We start from the raw sequence: 21269 nt of genomic DNA, 5'->3' as shown, positions 1-21269 counted from the left end.
AGTACTTAGGCACCTAACCTGCTTATTTGCTTTTGAAAATCTCATTAGACACCTCTCTGCATCTTTAGGTGACTAAATACCTTTGAAAATCTGGCCTTCAGGCCTTGGCCTCTTCGGTTTCCCTGACCGTCAACATGGTGCATTATGGAGTATCCAAACACATACTAAGTCCTGGATTCTTTTGTTATGTGAAGACTAATAGGAGGGTGACAAAATACAAATCTTTCTCTTCCCCCTCAGGAGAACAACAATTTAGTCCTCAACCCACTAATTTACTGTGTTGTACCATCTCACAGCAAGAATTACCACATGCAGAGATATATCCTTATTTATCTAATTCAATATTTTAAGGATTGGTTTGTTATCTACACAAGAAAATTCTCTCTTTGATTCATTTTGCCCCACATCAGCTTCTTTTCTTAAACTCTGTAAATATATAATACTTGCACTCTGTTTCTAAGAACTGAAATCTAAACTAAATTTACAATGAAAATGTGCTAACCTTATTTTCTTGCATGACATGGATGTTATCATTCAATCTCCCCAGGTGGGCAGGCTTTAATTTATTCAGAAGAAGTTTCAAAGAAAGCTCATTATGTCTATACAAATATTTACATTACCTCAGATTCCTGTGAGAGAGAAGAAATTAGTTGTATCCTCGACCAGGTTCTGGATCTGTTTGTTAGGCAATAAATATGTTTGGAAATATAAAACAGTTGTGCTTCCTTCTGGCCTACATGTTTCACCACTGAGATTTTCACCACATAGGTTCATCCCTCCTCCCCACCAGTTTCCAGAACTTTCTGTTGTAAAGTTTGACCAGATTGTTGACATACTGTATATTTGTTTGGCAATAAGTTTAGAAATAAAATAAAATTGCAGCCCCCTTTCTTTCTAGCCTGCATTCTGCACTCCTAGTGCCCTATGTTTCCCCACCTAAACTTACCCCTTCTCCCCACCAGTTTCTAGAACTTTTTGCTGTAAAGTTTGACCTGAAGATTGACCCATTGTATGTATTTTAAACAGCAATCTTAGAGTTAGAAGATGAATACAATGACCTTCTAGAGCTGATATTTTAGGTACAAGGATAAGCAAAAATACCACAAAGTGACCTACTGTAAGAATGGCAGGTTATGTTGTCCATTGCAACTCTCTTTTTGGCAGTGGTGAGACTTTTGTTTAAAATTAGTGCAGTTAGTGTTTAATTTATGACACAAATGTCTGTCTGTCTTCTGGATGGGTGTACTGTGTGGCCTGATTCTCCACTGCATTATTGCAGTTTTAAATCACTGTCACTCTATAAATTTCAGTTGACATCTATGAGGCATATCCATGTAAGACTGGAGTAATGCAGGGATCAATTAGGACCTGGGACTCCACCATCCTCATTGAAAACAGTTAGTAATATAGAGACTGCCATGCCAGATCAGACAAACAGTCCAAGTGAGCCTGGTATTCAGTCTCCAGCAGTGATCAATACTAGACGTTTAAGTGGAGGATGGGAGACCCTCAAAATGGGCCTGTCAAAGAATGTGTGGAATAAGCACTAAAATACTCCCATGTTGGAAGTTTTTCTCTGATTCGATGCAGTCAGTGGTTGCTGTGTGTACTGAAGGATGAGGGCTAATATCCCTTTTTATTTTAAAGGCTGGACTAAAGAACACCCCTTGGTGCAAAAAATGATCCATACTCAGCGCACTGGAGGCTGAGGGATTGAAACATTTTTTTAAAATATAAAGGTTTCTTTTTGCTTCATGCTGAGACCCAGCATGAAAATTAATAGCCCCTATTCAGCCAGGAGTTCCTGCTCTCAGAGATAGCAGAAAAAGAATTCTTAACTGCACAGGTACCCTCACCCTGCATAGGCTGGCTTTCTATTTTGAAAATCCAAGCCTATTAGCTGTATGAAGGAGTGCTTTTCTTGAAAGTATGTCTGTGTAGCCATATACCATAATAGGGACGACTTTGGGGTTACATTTTAGCATTCAGCTTTATCATGTTATATTCAACAGGACAGTATTTAGAGGAAATGTTTGTTCAGTCATAGTGAGAATAATGAAATAAACCAAGTCTGATGTAATGTCATTTCAAGTTTGTTCTTTTCCCATTCAGGAAGCAGAACCCAGAAGAGAGGTGTGTGCTGCTTCCTAGTAGTATTGACTTCCAAAGTGCTTGCAGGCGAGTGGCAATGTTTTGAATATACCTGGAGATTCACCAGTGTACCCAGTTTATTTAATCTCTGCCCTGAATTCAAGGAGATAGAAGCATCTCCAGAGAACCTAGGAAATCCCTCCATAAGCTCTGTGATTCTAGTATTTTATTCCACTGTAAACGATTACTAAATTAGAACAAACAGCACCAACACGAATGATGATATGGTTATTCATAGAAATACTGCAAGATAATTATGGATAAATATTTAGGGCCTGATTCTCCATTGTCTTGTTTTTCACCAGTGTGACTCCATTGATTTCAGTGAGATTACTCCATCATTAAACTAGAGGAAGGCTGTGGAGAATTAGTCCCTAGTATGATGCTGGCTGAAAGTAAAATTCTTATAAAGCAGACTGTTTTAAGAAAAATGCATTTTATTACTTATACTTTACTCAGTTATTTTTTGTATAGCACTTGCCCATTGGTATGTTCCCTGCACAGGAAACAGAACACTTTGAAGCAGTCTGCGAACAAGAAAAAATGCCAGTAGAAATGTAAAGATTACAAAACATTTATATTCAAAATTGTTTTATTGCATTGCTAGCTCAGCCTATGTTAAGTCAGTATAATTCATGAGACTTTTTGGGCCAGATCCTCATCTGGTGTAACTGGTTTAGCTCCAATGACTTCAGTGGAGGTGTTCCAATTTGGACCTGCTGAAGATTTGACCCTGCTTGTGTACTCTTTGTATCCCTTCTGCACAAGTCATGGTTTTATTTCTGAGATGTATTTCTTGATATCGGATTGTTTTTCTGCTTTGTGGTTGTACTGAGAATGACTGTTTATTGAACTCTTTCTAAAAAGCAGCCAGTGCATTTCTACTGAGCATTTGAGAATTATATAGCCAATACTGTCATTATCAAGTTCTCTAACTACATGAACACAAGAGCAGATTGCTTGGCAATTTGCACTATTTGTTGTTTCCCAACATTGGCCAATAATACAGGAAGTGAAGACAAATGATGCAAGCTATTTGGACACCCGAGGCGATGTCTTTGTGGTACAGTCCTGCTGCTGCAAGATCCTGTTTAGTAACAGAAATCTGAGTTTTTACAGGGAGCAGAATCTGCCAAAGAAGAGGATGGTCTTAGTTTTATTATGCCTGATGAAGAAGAGGAAAGGGTGATCTGCTGCAAACTGAATGGCAAAAAGGAGACTTCGTGATGTCATGGAAGCTGGAGTGGCAGCTGCAGCCTCAGTGCCTTCCTCGTTGATCTCCACAAGCACTTGTGAAAAACATGGGACAAAACTAGATCGTTTTCCTCAGACATCCCTCTGAAATCAGCTCGGTCCGGACTGAAGACATCTCGCATCCCCATGCTGCTCAAAGTAGATCTAAGGTCATAACTCTCTTCCATTTTGATCCTGGGCAGATACACGTCTACTTCAGTTTTCTCCATCATTTCTGAGTTGGTCCATTGGGATAATTTCTCATACGTCAAGTCTCTTTCTAGCTACAGTTAGTTAAAAAAGAGAGAATCAAAAATTACACATTGAAAGTAAAACTTTCTAAACCTTGATGTCCTTCATAATCCTAAATGCAGGAATTGTAGAGCTTGTTTATAAATTCAGTGACGATCACTGAAAAGCTTCTTACTAGTTTACAGCTCTCTTCTTCCACTGTAAAGCAGTGTGTTTTCATACAGCAGGTTAGTGCAGTAACTGGAAGATTTTAAACAGTCTTTAAAGCCAGAACAGATGATCATGGTCATCTAGTCTGACGTCTTGCACTTTGCAGGTCACAGAATCATACCCACCCACTCCTGCAATAGACCCATAAGCTCTGGCTGATTTAATGAAATCCTCAAATCTTGATTTAAAGATTTCAAGTTACAAAGTACCCAGCATTTACTTTAGTTCAAACCAGCAAGTGACCCAGGCCCCACGTTGGAGAGGATGGTGAAAACCCCACGCTGCAGAGGGTCTCTGCTAAGCTTACTTGGAAGGACATTCCTTTCTGACCCCACAAAGTGAATATTTTCAGTGTTAAATATTTGTAGCATAATAATAGCAGAGTCCTGTTTACATGATAGTAACGCAATTGCTTTATTGTTGTAGCTGCTCAGCTTTTGGCATTCTAGCTGATGCAAATTCAATATACCAGAAAAGTCTGATTGTTAATTAATTGCACTTATACATAGTCACTATTTGTTAGCTGAGTTGTTCTAAGTGACATTTTTCTTTATTTAAAATATTTATCATATGAAAATACATGTGAAAATCAGGCCATCTAGGATTTCTTCAAGAGGGGAGCTGGAAAAGAACTAGGATGATGGAAATGCCATCAGCTTCATTTCTTCTTGCAACTGATCCAGCAGAGCTTCCGCCCCTCCACTCTCTCCTCCCACAAAACTCCAATTAAAGTTAATGGGAGTCTTGCCTAAGTAAGGACGGCAGGATCAGTACATTGGCGCTGCAGGCTCTGGTGTCCTTATAGATATCTGCTGGGCAAACCTTCAAATATGTAGCGATTGTTTAATATGAAGTGTTCCCATCTATCCTGGCTATTGCCAAGGGTTCTAGTAGTCTCTGGCTTTGCTTGGGCTGAAAGAACTGCCTTTCTTGCAGGATTTTGAGGCTTCTGTTTCTAGGACTGGATGACAGCAGGAAGTGCATAGGTGTCGGGAACATGAAAATCTTGTTAACGTTCTAAAAGGTTCAGGTTCTGAGTGTTAGACAATGTTTTGGGTCTGTCCTTATTTTTTCCTCAGCCAGATTTTTTCACCAGTTCCTAATACAAGATTGTTGCCTGAATTACCATCAGACAGCAGCCATGTGAACATCTAGGGTATAAAAACAATTGAATCCCCCTTTTTAATATGATCAGGGTTTTAATTTCTTTACCATTGCTACGCCAGTGGTGTCATCACTGATGTCATCCAGCAGAAATATGAGCATCCTGAGGTCATTATTGACATATGGGAGCTCAACCATGTGCGTGCGCCTTGTTTTTATGTAGCTCCAATTAAATTTCCGTCTCTGGTACATCATCTGCACAGGCTTAGTTGTGTTCTGCAACAAGGCAGACAACTATCACTTTTAAAGGATCAGGTTAAAACAATATAGTTAAAAATTAAGGTTACATTTTCTTGCCTGTGTTACTCGGTTACTGATACTTCAGTGTCTCAGTTTGACACTGAGGATATGTCTATTCTGCAATTTAAGCCTGGGTCTGAATCTGGGCTCAAGCCAAACCCCCCTTTCCCTCTCCCACACTGCAAATGTGCTAACCTAGGGCTCAGACATAAGGTCCAGGATCCTGCAGATCTGGAGGTTCCCAGACCATGTTAAGTTGGGACCTAGAGTCCGAGCCCTATTGGTTTCCTGTGTGCACATGCCTCTGGCATGACTCAGGTCCCAGAAGTCCTCCTGATGTATCCCAGAGTTCCCAGAGGCTGAGGAACAGGCTGCCACCACAGCGGCTGGAAGTGTCATTACTACCTGGCTGAGTGTGTTCCCATTTCCTGCTCCAGCTACTCTCTGCTGCTGTGTGGACCTTGCCTGGAGAAGGGAGCAAAGCTGATAGGTGGGAGCTGGCTCCCGGCCACTGGGATGTTGGGGGTCATCCCTCCTCCAGCTGTGCTGATCCGAGAGCTTTGCTGCTCCCTCTCCCTGAAGGGCTGTGCTTGGTCCCAATCTGCTCTCTGTCCCTTGCTCCCGGGCCCCCCATCCTCCCTGGGGCTGCGTGTGCAGGGGCACCTGGGCAGCAAGCACTGAGGCTGGAGAGTGGGAGCCAGCCCCAAAACTTCCCTGCAGCCTCCTGGGAATCCCTGGGGGGGGGGGGGGGGCTCTTTTGAAAGCCAAATGTCTTTGCCATTTTGAATGAGCCAAATTGCAACAAACAGCTGGTATTTCCCAGATTTCACAGAGAGAGAGAGAGAGAATACCTCCTACGCCTGGCTTCCCTACCTTCTCTTTACCCCGGCACCCTGCTCTGTCAAGTTGTGCCCCCTCCTTCACGGCGCTGTATCTTCACTATATTTTTCTAGGACAGAATGTGAACAATTCCAGCTCACATTAATGTGTGCTTACCATCTGGCCTCCTTCCCTGTTTATGGGTATTAGAAAGCACTTCTGGTTTATATGGGGAGAAATAAATTAACAGCTTAATAGACACTGAAATATCAGCCCAGTATGGGAGAGGCAGACGTGTTCTTGCGGTGGCTTCTTGCACTGTGCCACATTGACGATGTGGTGGTCAGTACAGCTGCTCCAGCTGGGGCTGGGCATTCTTCATGCCTCGTCTTCAAATATAGAACATCCTCCCCTATCCCTCACCTCCTTCCCTCTGCCCATTCTTAGTAAAAAATAACCCAACTCTGTTTACACTTCTGAACAAACCCGTATATTCATGGAAACATGCAATGATGAAACACACTTATTTTCCCTTTTGCACATCTGACAAACAGTCAAAGGAGCTTTACGTCCTTTATGGACTATGTAGGAGCTGCATGCTGATTCTGCAGAGCCGGAAGGCTTTTCAGTGCTTGTGGCATATTAAAGTGTCTTCTCTCTTCCTCCTACTGAAATATGAACGTTCAAGGTACCGCCCAGCAGGTTCAAGACGGTTCTTTGTTAAAAGTGTCTTGGTGTTCAGTCCGTTTTCTTCTTTTATGGAATGCTTCCAGACTGCTTTGAGACTACTCAACGACTTGTGTACCATTACTGTATTGCAGTTTCTCCATTTTTCTAGCTCCTTGCTGGACAAGCTATTTTCTCTGAAATACCAGGTGTCACTGTACCGCCACTGCACTCTGGCTAAAAAATTTGCACTACTACCCCCTATCCCAGTCAAGGAGGTTTATTCTTTTATGACAACATTTAAGCAACCAGAACAAAATCTTACCTGATCCCCAGGCTTCAGGGCCACCCCTCCCAGGGGTCTCTGACACTTCAGCTACTGTCTGTTTCTTAGCCTCAGCTAACTTTGCTCACCCCCTTGGAACAGCAGCCACAGGGTTGCTTCCCTGATCCACTCCTTGCTTGAAGAATGCACCGTTTGAGTTAGCGCCACTCCTCTGTGGGATTTGTTGCTCAGGACTCAGTTTGCCACAGTCCTTCCCCCCAACTGGCTACTAGCAGCTTTTTATAGACCCAGGTGTAACCCAGCCCTCTTTAATTAGCTGGATTAGATTCACCTGCTCCAGGCCAGGGACGCTGCACTTAGTCTATCTGAAGAGAGCAGCAAACCTGTGACACCAGGAATCTGGTGATTGGAGCTCTGGGTGGCTCATTTTCTTTTGATTCAGCCCAATGGGCTCTGCAAGCTCTTCCAAATTCATCAACACGTACCTCTATATGCTAGTTATTTTCAGATTCTATAATGTCCAGAACCTCAGTTTTATTGTCACATCAACCATTTTCCTGATATCAGCCATTTCTTTACACATCTCTTCTTGAGCTTCTGCATTCCTAATTCTTTGCTCAGTCACATCAAATGTTTTAATAGTTTGTCTTGGAATCAACAGTATACTTTTTTTTTTACTCACCCATAGAGTGAAGTATGACGTTCGGGGAGTTCTTAATGTTCTTTCTGAAATCTAATTTCCATATTTGAGCCCTCAGAGAATCTGGACCTCGATACCATCCTCTCCCCTTGCGTCACTGGGTTACTTGGGCATCAGCAGAAGAATTGCACTGAGTGTGGATGCTGTGGACTGTTTCAACTGATTTCTAGCTCTGGACGGATCTTTTGCTCATATTTATAAATACATGATAATCAAATGGATAGTTGAAATCAGGTTAGGACAGGCTTTTTGGAGCATGGCATTCGTAGGACCAGTCAGAAATGGTGCCCAATCTCACTTCACAAAAACGGTGAGCCCTTCAGTCTACATTACTTTAGCGTACTTATCGGCGTCTTTATTTTTAAAAATATCGTGGCAGGGGGAAGGGAGCACAGGGAAAAGGCATACACTAGCAAAGAGTGTGTGGCGAGAGGGGGAAAACGTCTTTGAAACAAACTAAGAATATGTAGCATGAAACAAATAACGAAGCATTATTTGAGCTACATTTCTATGTAAGGAGTCAAATTCAAATTCAGAATTCAAATTCAGGCCTAGTTCTTTCCTGCTCTTTTAAGTAATGTTACTCACATGAATAAAGTTACTCAGACACATAAGTGTTTGAATAATTGGGCCCTCAACAGGCAATTCGGTCAGATTCTGGGACCCTAACTCACTCACTTTCTTACAGAGTCAGAGTAAGGCCCCAGTCGTGCAAACACGTGCTTAATTTCATGCAGGCAAGTAGTCCCACTGATTTAAATTCAGTGGGACTGTTCACCTGTGTAAGGTTAAAGACATATATAAATATCCATTGTATCAGAGAACTTGAGGTGCCAGAATTTGTCCCAAACCTGAAATTTTTTCAAAGGTGTGAATCTTTGAGCATATAGGACAGAGAATGCCCAGTGACAGTTTGTCAGTTCTTGGTCAGATAAAGATGGACACAATGTAAATGCTTATTTCGCTAGTGTAGAGATTTGTTTGTAGTCTTCATTAAAATCCTCTTTCTAGTCATGCCTGTGCATTACGTCAGTGAATCGGGATGTGGGGGTTGTTTCTACATTTAATTACTTTGCTGCTGAGATGTATTTTTCAAATGAAGCCTGTTTTTACTGTAGTGAACAACTACAAAAGTCTAGAAATGCTGCAGTTTAAAGCAGTCATTGGAAGAAAGAATTAGCACATTACTGTTGAGAATTTAAGTTGAAATTCACTACTACCAGTATCAGGTCCACGCAAAATACATTAGGACAGTAACACCTTTTTCTCTTTAAATGTAATAGGGTCACTTGCCCTGTTTGCTGTTTCTGAATCTCCTATTGACCAAGATATAGGAAAGTGAAGAAAAAGTATTTAGACATTCAAGAAAATAACCTCGTGATACTTTCATGCTTCTGCAAGATCCTGTTTGGTAACAGCAAGTTACACTTCTTAAGGGGCACAGAGGTCTGCTAAAGAAAAGGGTGGTCTTGGTCTTGTTATGCTTCATAAAAAAGAGAGATAAGTGTTCTGCTACAAATTGTGTGTTGGCACCAGACCAATATGGCACCATAAAAGATCCAATGGCAGTGCCTTGTAAAATCAGCTTGGTGTGGATTGAAAGCATCTTTCATTCATGTACAGATCAAAGTGGATTGAAGTAATACTTGCTTCCAACTTGATCCCCAGTGGATGCATGTCTGCTATAGCTTTCTCCATCACTTCTCTGCTACTCCACTTGGAAAACAACTTATTAGCCAGTTCTCTTTCTAGCTTCAGTTATAAAAGAGAGTGAGTAAATCAAAGATGGAAAGCATAACATATTGGCCCTGTCTACATTAAATATTGTTTTTTGCCTTAATATGACTATTCTTTACATATACCCTAGTGCTGTTTGAAAATACACTGAAAATCAATGGAAAACTCCTTGCCAGTTTTATTTACTTGTCCCTGTATTTCGGAAAGCATTGAGTTCTCTTTCAGTATACAAGGTGTGAAATTTTGAATAATCTGGTTTTGTTTGTAAACATATGAAATAAGAACAGTTCTAAATACAAGCCATTTGCATCAGTAAAATCCCCAGAATATATTGTGTGTCTGGTGAGCCATGTGCATAGCCTTCCTCCCAAACTCTTACCCCAACAAGACTAAAGGAAATCATATTGTACACCTAAACTGATATCTGGAACTTGGATAGTTGGAGAGGTGTAAATATAGACAGTATCTGGCACTCTATTCCCCTGGACAGATGGAATGCAGTTTTCACTGACATTTTGTCCAAACCCAGAGCTAGAGCAGAATTTACAGTTTGCGCCTGTCTTTGCAGTGGACTAATCCTAATCCAATCAAATTCCCAATTTTAGGGTGTTTGAAAGATGGTCTAATAGAGCTTGGGATGAACAGATGATTAAATGGGCTAAAGAAGGTGGATTTGGAGAGGAACGGTTTTGGTTAATTTTAGCACCTGTTCAGAGCCTGACCTCTAGTGGCTGACTTGGTTTTTCACAGATATGACTTTTCCGTATACTTCAGTCTGAGTCTCAGTGCTAAGTTATGGGAACTTTCATGTTTATATGTAACAACTTGGGACAAGGAGTGTTTGCTGTTTAATTGTACTACAGTAGTGCTCAGACAACACATCCTGACTGTGGCAAGTGCTATCACACACAGTCCTTTTAATCCCATTAAAAACGTTTAGGAGGCTAAATCAGTACATTTAAATTAAGTAGCCAAACTAGTTATTCAAAGTGTTGCACAAGTCATTTCCTAAAATTTTACAAGACATTAAATGTCTCAACACTATTCTCCTTAATTAGGGCGATGAAAGCTTCTCATACTCTCAGCTCACTCAAAAATTGCATATTTTAAAGTTAGAATGGAAAATATTGCGGTTCAAGTCCTGTTTGGCCCTGACAAAATGTTGATTCTAGGCTGTTTCATTTTTGTTTTCTTTCCCTGATAGTTCCAGAAGTGGGGGCAAGAATTCCTTTTAAGTACAAATTGTTATTGGATGGGCAGCCTGCTTTTCAGTTTAGATTTCTTTGCCAAAATTTGTGAAAGGATAATCATCTGTCTGAGACATCGATGGCCCATCAATTATTTGGACAAAAACATTACTGACACTTCACTGTCACTGCTACTATCAGATATAGAGCTGGAATAACTGGGATTTATTGAGGGAAAGAAATACGTGGATAGTGTGTCCATTTTTCTTGGCTGCTTCATTGGATAATTGTTGTGGCAGGATACAGTGAAAATGGATTGGTTCAAAAAATGTCACTTTGTACAGAAAATAGTATTTCTGGGTTGAATGCTTATCTGCGGAAACACCTACCAGCAGGGTAGAGCATCACTGCAACGCAGGACTCTTTAAAATGACTAGCATTTAATGTAATCTTCATTTGCTAACTCAAGTGAGCACCGAAAGATTTCCAAACGTCTAACAGACGTGTGTAGAGTACAAGTGGAGAAGCTGCCGGTTAGTCTGCTCGCTGGGCCAAGGAAAGTGGCTTTGTGTTTAATACATTGCTAAGAGAGTCCAACAATCTCAGTTGAAATAGACACAGCCACTAGCAGTGCAAAGTGTTCCCATTCAAATCTCTTTAAACAGCACAAGCCAGAACTTTTTTTGTTGTGCTAACACCCAGAGGCCCCAGTCAGGATCCATTCATACGTATAGGACCAGACAGCCCCGGGCCAAAAGTGCTTACAACTTGTAACAAAAACTGCTGTACAAATATGGTTAGTAATTCCAAGGTTCCTTTCTTTGTTTTGTAGAGTTCTGTATTCAGCTTCTTTGTTACCTGCAAAAATAAGGCCTTTCAACGCCCTCTGTGCTTTTTGTATTTACTTCCTTCCTTTTAAATTACACATCTGACATGGCTTTAGATTCATCCTGAAGCTCTGATCCAGTGCTGTTCCTAAGCATGCAGATTGAATCGGTGTCAGTATTTTTGTTACTTAAGCAACTCTCAATAAGCTGGGTGGAGTCTGTTTAAATTTTCAAAAAAATACAAGTCCTCTTTGGGCTCAGACCAAGCAAGTGAAAATCCAGCCCCAAAGGAAATAAACAGCAAGAACCGTTTCAGCCTTAAGTATTCACACTGCTGATAGTCACACTATTATTCTGTAGTTCAGCTAATAATGGGAGGAGAGCAGGAGTGAAATAGACAGACCAGAAAGATTCCTAAAAAAATACAGATAAATGCTATGATTTGTAGATGAGATCAGAACTGCTGAATATCCAGATCTGGTGCAGTCAGTTCCTGTCATTGCTCCTGGTTACTGACAAAGAGCAGACAAAATACAATTAATGTGCTGAGAAAAGAAACAGAAAGGAAATACAGCACTATATATCCAGTTGCTGTTCATAATGAAACTACCAATATGCTGATGCCCTCTGTGTTAATTAATTGTTGCTTTATTAGGGGAGGAGAATCATGTTGGATTTTTTGTGATGTATGAAATGGAAGAAAGGATGATCAGCATGAAGCACTACAGGAGGTATGTAAGAGGTTTTTACAATAACCGCTCCAGTGGCACCTGCTGCCTCAGTGCCCTCTCAATTAATATCGACATAGGACTGATGGATTACTTCTGACACATTCAGGCCCCCTTCTGTAGATATGCCAGAGGGATCAGTTGCATGAGTAAATAGGTCAGCCATATCCAAAGCTGTTAAAATTGATTTGAGATTCTGTTGCTCCTCCAACTTCATCCGGGGTAGGTATACTTTCACTTCTCTCTTCTTCATGTTAGTAGAACTGGTCCACATGGTTAATTTCTCAAAGGTGATTGTACTTTCAGGCTATCAAGACAAAAACAGGGATATCAGAATCATGCAAATATGGATCAAAAGCTGCAAAATACTGAACCAACTGAGGGAAGGCAGCTAATGAATGCATCTATGTTGAAAGCTGTCTTTCACTAATCTGGACGTAAATTATTAAATTTAGTAATTGTGATCTGCCATGTGCCAAATATGCTCCTTAATAACCACACAGCAGTACTTCTGACTTATGCATGTCAAGTGTTTTTCTTAGATGCTTATTCAGCCCCTATGTAAGAGAAGCTATAGGATTTGACGAATTAAACTATGCCCTCACTTACATCATTTTATCTCTATTACCCTAATAGATTTGGTCCTTTGAGTCCCATAATCTGTTTGCAATAGAACTCAACTCTCCACATAGAAGTGCAGAATTAATAAGTTGGTCTATCTTCTTTTTTTTTTTTTTTTTAACTAAAAACATCTTTTTTATATCACATCACAGCATCTGTGAGAGAATATGTCCCTGTGTTCACGTGCTACACACTGTTGCAAAAATCTTTCTACAATGTATGTCTTGTGAGGTATCATTTAAAAACTCAAAACTTGCTGATCAATAATATCATGGCAAAGCGCCCAGAGCAACATTATAAGCATGAACATAAGCTGAAATCATAACTAAAAGTATGTTTTCCAGATAAGTCTAAGGAGTGGCCAAACCAGTTCCTGAGAGACAAAGAGCAGGCTGATGCCTCAGCCAGTGTAAAGAAGACTGATGGACCATTCCCTGCTATGTGGCCATTCTTTGGCAGAAAAAGGGGCTGGGGCAAAAAAAAATCTACATTTTAGCAAAGAAACAGCATGGAGTTCCCTTCCACATAGACTGCCTGTTGCCTAGCTCCCAGCTGGAAATGCTTCTCAAAGGGGGGACAGGACTATAAAAAGAAGGGGCAGCCACCCTCTCTCTCTCTCTTTCTCCTTGCCCATTGTATTCTCTGCACCTGAAAAGACAAAGGAGGCAGCCGCTGCACTCTGGGAGAGGGGTCCTGACCTAAAGAGTTTGGTCAGTAAGAATGCTGAAAACATATGGTAAGAAAACTTTGCTTTCAATCCAATATGGTTTGTTAAATTAGACACCAGTAAGCATTTTGTCTTTATTTTTCTTGTAACCATTTCTGGCTTTTATGCCTCATTACTTGTACTCGTATAAAATCTCTTTCTTTGTAGTTAGGAAGCTTGTTGTATTGTTTTATATAGCCCGTGTGTACAAGTTGAAGTGTCTGGGTAACTCCATTTGCGGTAACAAGTTGTGTAGATATTATTCCCTTAAAGGAATAAAGGATTTAATAAACATGTGCTGTCCAGAAGAGAGCTGGGCACTACAGAACATTCGTTCCTGGAGGAAAATCTGGGACTGGTAGTGTGCTGAGATCGCCCTGTGGTAATCCTTAAAGTTGGTAAGTGCCAAGGTGTGGCTGGCTGACTGCAGCACACTCAGGCATGGCTCGGAGTGACTTACATGCTAGAGGCTGTTTGTGAGCAGTCCAGGTTGGTGGCTAATGCAGCAAGGCATTGTAAAGGGCACACAGGGTGACAGAAAAGGAGTGAGACAGCTACTCATTGGTCTGGATTATACCCTGGTATGTCACAGCATGATCCTTATTACTTTGTTTGTGGACAAATTTCTGTACTTCAGCTTGTGAACAGCTTGAAAGCTTTTACATAAAATTGTTGAGAGAGAACATTTTGTGTGAAAACTCCAGCATAAATGTGCATTTGCCAACACAGACTTTCAACATATGCAGCACAGTGGTACTTGCTCTTTGTTAACCTATTGAATGAAATGAATACTGTGCATCATCAAACTTAACTTAAAAATTACCACAACATATAGTAAAGCCAATATATATGGTTTGACCAGCCTTAGTGCATGTCAGTATACAGTCATGTAGGAAATTAGACCTCTTGAAAGCCAAGGTACACGGATAATAGTTGCTTTGTTACTAAGAACCCTTCCTGTGCTGGATGGGAACTCATTCCAATCAAACATATTCTAACACCCAATGCTTGGCCCTTGTGATTGTTGACCTCATGTAAGCCTCCTTATTTGCCTACACAGCTATCACATTGCCAAAGTCCAAATCTGTACTTTGTGAATTGTTTTGGGATACCTTGGCTATGGAAGGCACTATAATGAACAAGTTATATTCTATTAAAGAGTGTCTTGAGGTAACTTCTAGGGACTGACTGAACTTTATCTCATCAAGGCCAGAGCCATCATTTGGTAGCAGTATGATCATACTCATTTGACTGTTAGCATCTGGAAGTCCCAGAATCTGGATCTTCTCTGTCTCTATGCAGGCAAATTAAATTAACCAATGTGATGCAGCATCTGCACAGCTTTGCTTACTTGCTGAAAAATAAATGTGAGAAAACATGTTTTTAAAAACACAAGCCCATACGTCTGCTTAAAACTAACTGAATAATATCGTAGAACAAGACTCTTTCTGAGAGATCCTTTGGTCTCATTTTTCTTGGTTGCACATTTGTATTGGCAGGACATAGTATTAGGAATGTAGTTAATAGGAAAGTTCCCTATGAGGAATACAATGCACTGAAAGAAAGATGACCTGAATAAATCTGAAGTAAAACTAGATCTGGTATAGTTTCTAGACTGTGGTCTTTTTGGCGTCTACAATATGATAGGTAAATCTATTAAAAGTAATAGGTGTATTCATGTATCATGCCCGATTCAGCCTAAAAGGCATTTCTTTGGTGTCTTCTTACTTAAATTCCTTCTCCCACTTTCCTTTGAAGTGAAAGGCATTAACTAAGACCAGCGCAGTAGACGTCACCATAGAGCCTGGACCAAACACATTTTTGGTCAGATCTTTAGCAGAGAATCAGGGAGGAAAATACCATAATATGTGTTCATTTGACAATTCGCTAAATTAAGTATAGTGATTTGGTTGGTTGGTTTTTGTGGATTCTTTGAAGCTATGAACTTTCATCTCAGAGTTTACATTGTTGTTGTGGCCCCGTTTCCATCTTTATAAAGGATGGTAGTTAGAATTCTAATCAGATTGCTGGAGCCTGGTGGGTTAGTTAATACAAACCTATTAAATCTGTACCACTGGCATGATATTTCTGAAATAAGATGAGGGATATAATGATTAATTCAGGCAAGTCCTATGGCCCATGTTATACAGGAGGTCAGACTCCATGATCACTGTGGTCCCTTCTGGATTTATAATCTATGAATGTCTGATTATATTGTATTCAGTAAAACTGATAAGGAGTTCTAAGTATTAGCTGACAGCTCTGTTATCCCAGAAATTATCACTATCCCATATAAGTAATTAACCATACTTCTAATTTACACAGTCACTCAAAAAAGATAGGTTACAAATCTGATTTCCCTAGATTCCTCAGTATATCTGTCTTTTTCTGCCCCCTCAACTCTGATCCTGCCAGGAGCACTACATAGACACAAAATTTAGTCCATGCAGACCTAGATCCATGGAGGACCGCAGATCGTAAGCTTTTTTTGGGTGGGGATTCCCTTTCTGTTGTGTCAATAACTAACAAATAAGCAACTTGCACTGGGGCATAGGCCAGTGTTCTAATATTCAATAGAGCAATATTGAATCCTCCCTGATGGGTTCTCTATTCTAGCAAAACAGGATCATAGAAATGTGGGACTAGAAAGGACTTCGGTAGGTCATCCAGTCCAGTCCCCTGCACTCAGTTAGTACTAAGTATTGTCTAGAGCAGGGTGGGCAGTAATTTTCACAGAGGGCCACTCCACGAATTTGAAACTAAGCTGCCCAACACTCCAGTTACCTTGGCAACTGGAGCATCGGGCAGTTTAGTAATTCTTGGCTGGTCACTTCCCTGGATGGCAGTCTGGACAGAAATGTTAGCTGGGCCAGATCTGGACTGTGGGCTGTATTTTGCCCATCCCTGATCTAGAGCATCCCAGACAGGTGTTTGTTAACCTGCTCTTAAAAACCTTCAAATAATGGAGATTCCCCAACTTCCCTTGGTATTTTGCTCCAGTGCTTAACTACCCTGACAGTTAGGAAGTTTTTCCTAATGTCTAATCTAAATCTCCCTTGCTACAATTTAAGCCCACTGCTTTTTGTCGTGTCCTCAGTGGTAAGGAAAACAATTTATCACCCTCCTCTTTACAACAATCTTTGATGTAGCTGAAGACTGTGAGCATGTCCTCCCGCAAACTTTTCTTCTCCAAACTAAACAAACCTTATTTTTTTCAATGTTTCCTCATAGGTCATGTTTTCTAGACATTTAATCATTTTCTTGCTCTCCTCTGCACTTTCTCCAGTCTGTCACATCTTTCCCAAAGCGTGGTGCTCAGAACGGGGCACAGTACTCCAGTGGAGGCCTTATCAGTTCCAAGTGGAGAGGAAGAATTATTTCTCTTGTCTTGCTTACAACACTCCTGCTAATACTGCCTGGAATTAAGTTCGCCCTTTTACCACAGTGTTACATTGTTGACTCCTATCTAGTTTGTGATCCACTGTAGCCCCCAGCTCCTTTTCTGCAGCACTGTCAGGATCAGGGCCCGCAGCAGAGCTAGTCTCCAGGCAGCCTCATCAGTACAGCTGGTCTGTGGCAGGCTGCCTGATTAGCCACACACCCTGACTGGCTGCAGAGGACAGTGCGCTGGCACTTAAGCATACTGGTTTTTCAATGCTCATGCACCACCACTGTGCCTGCTTCTAGGTTACCTTGTTCCTGCCTCACACCCAGCCTTGCCTCTGCCCTGTCCCTGCCTTGAACCCCACCTGGCCTGCTACCCCACTCGCTCCATTTCCTGATCTCGGGTTTGACCCTTGGGTCTGGCTCTTAACCACAGACTCTAGCTCGACCCTTGGCTCTGGTACCCTGTTTCTGCCTTCTGGTTTTACCCTGGGGTTTGGCTCCTGACGACTGACTATGGCTCTGATCCCGGTCACTAGGCCTGCTGCTCTGGCCACTAGGTTACACCACCCTAATCTGGGTCAGCTGACCGGTACTCCTTCCTAGGCAGTCATTTCCCATTTTGTATTTGTGCAATTGATTGTTCCTTCCAAAGTGGTAAGTGTTTTAGGAGTGAGGAAAAGGAATAGACTGGTGGAGAAGGGGGAGAATGAGAAGGAGGGTGCTGCTCTGGTGGAGGAATAGAGGAAGCTGGTGGGGAAAAATCCCAAATAGTGGACCCGTTTTTTCCTGCTTCCCTGTATCTCCTTCACCTCTGTTACAACTCTCTGCCCTTCCCACTACTCCTCAACCCTCTGATTTATCATTCTACAGTTGCCATTGCCATCTGACCATTCCCATGGCCCAGCTGTCACAATTTTTACCACACTTCCTGTCCTCTCCTGAACTTCCAGAAAAAAAGAAAATAAAAGGGAGTTAACAGGTTCATATTTCTAAAGGAATCATGAGAACTTTAGTTTTTCCTTTTGTTTGGATCCAGATCTTAACCATGCCACTTCCTCCTTAAAGCTATTTAATATATCGTGCCATTGTATCATGACTGTCCACTACAGGAAGAAACCCTTTCTCCTCCTGATTTTGAAGTTTTGTCACACTTCAGGATTCTAATCAATGATGGTAACATAAAAGAAATACAAGCCAATACCTGGCCTGTCCGTACCATTTGTCTGGCTTGCCATCCATGAGTTAAGCAACGCTCCGGCTTCTTCTGTAGCATTTTTAATATCAACAATCTCCAGGTCTGCTTTCTACAGTTTCTTAGTACACTTAAGTATTGCTCTAAAAAAAGAAATTACATTCAACTGGTTACTCAGTGTCTTAAAAGAAATTCAGATTGTAAAATGAATGCGAGTAAAAGAATCTCTGTCTTTTATGATTGTGCTTGGTATCCCATTTTCTATATTCCATTCTTAATAGAGCTGATTATTAGAGCTGGGTAGGGAAAATTTTCTCATCCCAAAAGGGACAAAAGATCAAATTCACAAAAAATTTTCCCAAGCTAAAGAACTTGCCCAAAACAAAAATCGGTGGGAGGGAGGGGCTGTGCGAGTCATTTGAAATATTGAAATGATCAAAATGTGTTTTGTTTCAGTTTCAACTGTTGTGAAACTATAATTAGTTTAATTTAAAAAACAAAGTCATTCTGAATCATTCCCAGGCTGAATCATTATAAGTTAATGGTCTCAAGGGTTCGCAGGCTTCTAAGAGGTGGGAACAGAATCTGGAAAGATCATTGGCCATCAATTGGACTCCCTTTGGTCAGGGCATTTCCTTAATGACACTCAAAAAAAGTCTTTCACTGTGCCACCAAATCTCAAATGTCCAGAGTGGAGGACCTCAGTTTTCCCTTTCATCTTGTCTGCATTCAGCCAAATATTCCACTCATGGCACCTGTTTAAGAGTTGTCATAGCTTGCTACTGAGGTTTTGGATTGCCTCTGCGTTGACATCTCCTTCCACTGCAATAAGAATGTTATCAACTACACTTTGAGGTGCCCAGTTCAATTTACACTGGAACACTTCAAGGGCAGGGCTGATGCCCATAGACATTTGTACTCACGGCAGCTGCCAAACGGTGTGACAAAGGTTGTCAGGTGGCTGAATGGCTCATCTAGCTCTATACACCAGAACCCATTCTTGACATCACAAGCAGTGAATGCTTTTACCCTGGATAATTCAATGTCCTCAATCATTGGCAATGCCTAGTGATTTTTCCAATGGTTTGGGATCTATGCACATCCTCAGTTTACCTGTTGCTTTTCTCACCACAACTGGGCAGCTTATCCACTCGTTAGTTTCTGTGGGTGTAATGATGCCTCTTTCAAGCTTGCCAGATTCTTCTTCAGTGACTTCACCAGAGGTAATGAAACTCTGCATTTCAGTAGTTTCCTGGGCTGCATGTGGGGATGTATTTCTAACTCCAGCTTGCCTTCTAGGTGTCCATCTCTTTGCCTTATGTCCTTGTATCCTGTTAGAATGCTGGACAGCGTGCATGGTGACTGATATCTCTCCTCTCTCAAATAAAGGATATTCTGGTGTTGTGCTAAGATCAAATCCATGGTTTACATTGCCCTGTTGTCCAGCAGTGGGTGATAGTCTTTTGAGCAAATAAGGAACAATAAGTTCTCATTTTGTGGATTTCTTATCGACCATCTGTATTTTCCCACTGGCCTCCAAATGATTTTATTATACATAACCACACCTAGTCACAATTCTACAGTCTAATAATGCTGTTTATCACAGCTGATCTACCCTACAAAGTTAGATCAGCTTAGCTGATACATTTCACACCCTGTGCAATGTAGTTAAGCCTAATTAAACCCCAGTGTAGAAACTGCTAGGTCAACAGAAGAATTCTTCCATCAACCTAGGTACTGCCACTCAGAGAGGTGGGTTTACTACAGCAATGGAAGAACCCCTTTTGTTTCTCTAGTGAGTGTCTAAACCAGTGGTTCCCAACCTTTTCTCTTCCATGGCACACCCTGATACCTTTAATTGTTTTCAGGCACATCACCCTATCATCTCCAAATGAGCTCATGATATTCATGAGCCAATCCAGAACTCTTCAAGTAGTTTTTCAAAAAATTCCATGGCACACCTGCTCAGGCCTGATGACACATTGGTTGGGAAACACTGGTCTAAGCGACAGCACTACAGTGGTGCAGCTACAGCTGTAGCCTTTCTAGCATAGACATGGCTTCTGTGTTCCAGTCAATCTGGCTGGAATGGAACTAGTCATTGATCTGCTAGCACAGCTGCAAACATGGCAATGAATGGCTGGCAGACTTTTCAGTGTTACAAGTTCCTCCGTGCTGTCTGTTTCCTCTGTTTCTGGGTGCTGCTTTGTTTGCATGTTAATCACACACTCTTCTTTATTGTGTCTCTTTCTAGACTGACCATTGCCACCATATTTCATGTATCACATGTGGGGTAATAAGATGAGAAGATCCATGTTCCTAAAACTAAATTGCTCTTTTTTAAGAGAACTGTTTACAGAGGTGTGTGATGTTGTGTTTAACCCACACAGGTGGTGGAATGGTTAATGTGGGCCAGAAAGACCAATACACACATGTGGCAGCACTTGGAGGTGTGGGCTTGGCTAAGTTAAAGGTGAGTTTCAGCTGGGGGAGGATGTGGGTGATTTTTATAAAAGGAGGAAGCCCAGAGTAGAAAAGGGCTACAGGGAGAAAGACTACAGGTATCTTTCCATTTCTCAGGGTAACACATCACAGGGGAAGTTCAGGAGGGAGTTTTCACTCTGGACTTGATGGAAGATGGAGCAGGGGGAAAGGGCACTCTTGAAGTGGGCCTGAGAGAAGGCCACCCCACAGAGAGAAAGCCTTTGGAGGGAGTGGAGTTGAGGATCCAAACAGAGCAAGATTCAAGGAGGGTAGTCCCTGAAAGTCAGCAGTCTGTAGAAGAATGGAAAGTTACAGCAGGAGGGAGACACAAGATGGTTTTAAAATTCATGCCTGGAAAAAAGCTGGATGCTGCTTTCACTGACATCTGTGTTTTGCTTTTGGGCTGGGTTAACAGACTCCAGGAAGAAGCTCTGGGGCTGCTACTATGGTAGAAGTGTGGGGTGGAAGAGGAGTCTGGGTGGCGTGGAAGATGGCAGATTGATGACCAGTATTCTGTAGGTCACTGTCCATGTGGCAAGCGGCAACCCTGGAAGGAGAGAGACTCTAAAGTGACTGGCAGGAAAGCAGATTCATGAGAAGAGAGACCTCCCCAGCGCCAGAGCAGCTGTTGACAAGGAGTGCTAGATGATAAGATGCTACACCACACCCAGCCACAAGG

At 41.5% G+C, this 21269-nt stretch overlaps 1 pseudogene; it reads right to left on the bottom strand.

The window, feature by feature from the left end:
• Positions 1-1795: 1795 nt before the first annotated feature.
• LOC137162683 (ovalbumin-related protein Y-like) lies at positions 1796-19463 on the bottom strand (annotated as a pseudogene).
• Between the last annotated feature and the right edge of the window lie 1806 nt (positions 19464-21269).

This window comes from Emydura macquarii, unplaced genomic scaffold (genome assembly GCF_026122565.2).
Source record: "Emydura macquarii macquarii isolate MOO-44397 ecotype Brisbane River unplaced genomic scaffold, CSIRO-AGI_Emac_v2 contig_2452, whole genome shotgun sequence".
NCBI classification, from domain to species: Eukaryota; Metazoa; Chordata; order Testudines; family Chelidae; genus Emydura; species Emydura macquarii.
Note: the sequence above shows the minus strand (reverse complement) of the source record. Positions and strands in the feature narration are given on the sequence as shown.